The sequence below is a fragment of the Nanorana parkeri genome, unplaced genomic scaffold (assembly GCF_000935625.1).
Source record: "Nanorana parkeri isolate BGI_ZX_2015 unplaced genomic scaffold, ASM93562v1 scaffold475, whole genome shotgun sequence".
NCBI classification, from domain to species: Eukaryota; Metazoa; Chordata; class Amphibia; order Anura; family Dicroglossidae; genus Nanorana; species Nanorana parkeri.
The window spans coordinates 589,977-593,102 of NW_017306743.1; the positions used below are offsets into that span (position 1 = coordinate 589,977).

The 3,126-nt window shown below is 42.4% G+C and overlaps 1 protein-coding gene across 1 annotated transcript in view; it reads right to left on the reverse strand.

Annotated features, from left to right (window-relative positions):
- Window positions 1-3,126, reverse strand: part of IRAK1 (interleukin 1 receptor associated kinase 1) — an 84,558-nt gene that overhangs the window by 5,841 nt on the left and 75,591 nt on the right. The window lies entirely within an intron of this gene.

Consider the following 3,126-nt stretch of genomic DNA (forward strand, 5'->3'; position numbering starts at 1 on the left):
ATTAGAATTGGAAGAGGGGGGAAAAGAGCAGGGGGGAGGGGAGGGAAGGGAGAGGAGAGAAAAATAAAGGGGGTAAGAGGGGAGGTAGAATGGGTGAGGGAAAGAGCGCAGTAAAACTGTCAACAAACAAAAGTTATAGAATGCCACATCTAAAATGAAGGCGGTCCAGCCGGGGAAATTTGTAGTTCAGCTATCACAAGGTTTCCAGTCATGGAGGGGAATCCGATTAGAAATCAATGGGTATGTGAATATGAATTATCTCTTTTCCACATGAAACAACGTAAGTAGGGTAAATAGGGGGCTCACAAGCACTGGAAATTCCCAGTCTGCCACCCTAGACATCCGAGCTGAACAATATGGAATCCAAGTATCCCAGATATTATAAAATGTTATCATATCTATCCTTGCAAGTGGCAACCCATTGCTCAGATTCCATAATGTCCAACACTACTTTAACCCATTCCTCCTTGGTGGGGACAGAGATGTTTTTCCAATGCAGTGGGATCAAGCGTTTAGCAGCTTAAGTGAGTTAAGTGAGGGAGAGAACTTTATCTATATCAAGACATGAAGGTGGTACAGTATGCAGTAAGAAGGGGGCCGGGAGAAGTGGCAACCGGATCCTCGGGATATGTTCGATCTGGTCCCTGACATCATGCCAGAACGGTCTAATTTTGAGGCATTCTCACCACACATGTAGTTGGGTACGGACCATTCCATAAACACGATTTGGGACAGGGTGACAAATATACAGGGCTTGAAAAATATGATAGTGTCTCACCAGTCAGTCAAAAATTTCACCAGTCAGCATGACCGGACTATAGCCTTGCAATTTATGTTAAAAAAGTTTGGGGACAGATAGAGCTTTCTTTTGAAGGTATATAATCACCACGGGGGGTATTTTTTTTTACTATATAATTTAAAAAGTACCATAAGTGTAAAAAAACCAAAAAAGTTTCACTACGTTATGTTATAAAACATTTATTCTTACCCATATTTTTAGTAAAACATAAAAGTCAGGGTCACATCGGGTAAATAGACACCACACGTCAAGCCTTAAATTGCGTGCGCCCGCAAAAAAATCGCAAAATACGCCCATAGGAGACGATTAAAATGTTTTTACTGTTCATCAGTTTAGTGTTATCAGTGATTAAAGGAGAACTATGGGGTTAGGGCTTTTCCCCATAGTTTTCCTTAGGGTAACGGCAGGACACAAACTAGCGTCCTCCCATCACCCCAAGCTCAGTATACCGCGAGCTGCAGCTCGCGGTGTACTGAGACGCCGCAGCTGAAGCGGATCCCGACAATTATGTCTGGATCCGAAATATATAACAATGTAAAACATATATATATATATATTTTTCTATTTTTAATGTATTATTTTTGTAACACTGTTTTAATGCAGTAACATACAATTTTACAGATGAAGACTGCCAACTTCGGGTTACAGTGGCATCTGCAGGCTGAAGGATTGTTTTCTCAATGAAGCCTCCAGCCTGCATGCTATCGCCATGTCAGAGCGCACAGAGATTACAAGAACGTGAGCCAATCGGATTCGTGTCGGATCATTAGCGGGGACCTGAGATGTTAGTGACAGCTGGGAATGATGAACATTAGCACCAAAAAGTGTTGGCTGGTGGCACTCAAAAGAACATCGATTAACGTATCCCCAGCACAAAGCATCGTGTTGGGGAATCTTTATATACAGATTTTGGAGAGGAGGGGTAAAAAAGGTCATAAAAATATAAAAGTAGATTTTATTAGGGGGCCTGTCCATTTACCATCAATTTAAAAAGGGATGGAAACAAGGATGGGTGCATAAGCCACTACAAAACATTAGTAAGCAGGAGGAATGAACTGTAAGGTACCTGTGGAAGGTAGAGTCCGAAGTGGCGCAAGGCTGAGGTTTAGGTTAGGCGGTGTCAGGCAGGCAGAGTCAGCAACAAACTGGCAATCAGGTACAAAATCAGGATCCAGGAAAGTAGTCGAGAAACAGGCCGAGGTCTAACATGAACAGGCAGCGATGTTCAAAATCCGAAGGCAGAAGAATAGTCAGGAAACAGGCCAAGTCTTAATAATATCCAGCGATCCAACAGCAGCATATACAGGAACAAACCCAAATAAACAGGCTCAGAGCACAGGAAATGCTCATTATTTGAAGGCTGGGCTGATTACAGATTGACTGCAGCTGGTAACTAGGTGGAGCTAGAGAGCCCAGAGGAAAACTACTGTTAATTATCTGTAGGGAGAACTGAGTCAGCCTGGTGGCTCAAAGGCAATGCTACAAGGCCACCACCTCAGAGACCTAGGTTCAATTCCTCACTGCTACAACACGGGAGGTGGGCAGGCAGGCAGGCACCTGACATGAAAAGACAATGATATTGGTCACTGGCCCCCAGTGGTAACAGGGCCTGTTATTAGGGATGCAAAATACCAGGTCTTACAGAGATGTAGAATGTATGTGCATTCTTATTAAGCTGGAAGGAAAGTCCATAAAATATATAAACAGACCAGGGCCCAAAAGTATACTAATCTGGGGAGTTAATAAAGTGAACATGTGACTTGCCTCTACTGACCTTTGCTCCATTGCTGCTCTGTTTGACCTTTGAAAGCGGAGATGATGCCCTGTGCAAGCTCCAAGTCATGACTCAGCTCCCTGACTCCATGTTACAGCACTGGGTCCCCTCATATAACCCTCATAATTGTACCAGAACACTGACCATTATTATCAGAACACAACATCCCTGACCCAGCACTTGGACAATTTCAGCAATCAGAATTTTAGCTCCCCCTTTAATGCACCATCAGCTAAGCCGTGTTATTTTCCATAGGCCCGTTTAGACTTCACAGAAAGCTTTAGCCCACATGACAGCGTGGAAATCAGAACAGTTGTGTTCCTGAAGAGTCCAAATTATTAATACCTCTCCCATAGCCTAAGACTTCCAGGGCACGTTTATACTTTTTATAACTCCGTGTGCAACCAATCCTGTTCATATGTTATTTTAACTGTAAGGCAAGGTATTGGAGTTATAAGTGATCCAACTTTTTGGAGTCTCAATTATGTGCAGTGATAAAAAAAAAAAAAAAAAAAAAAAAAAAAAAAAAAAAAAAACAAACAAAAAAAAACAA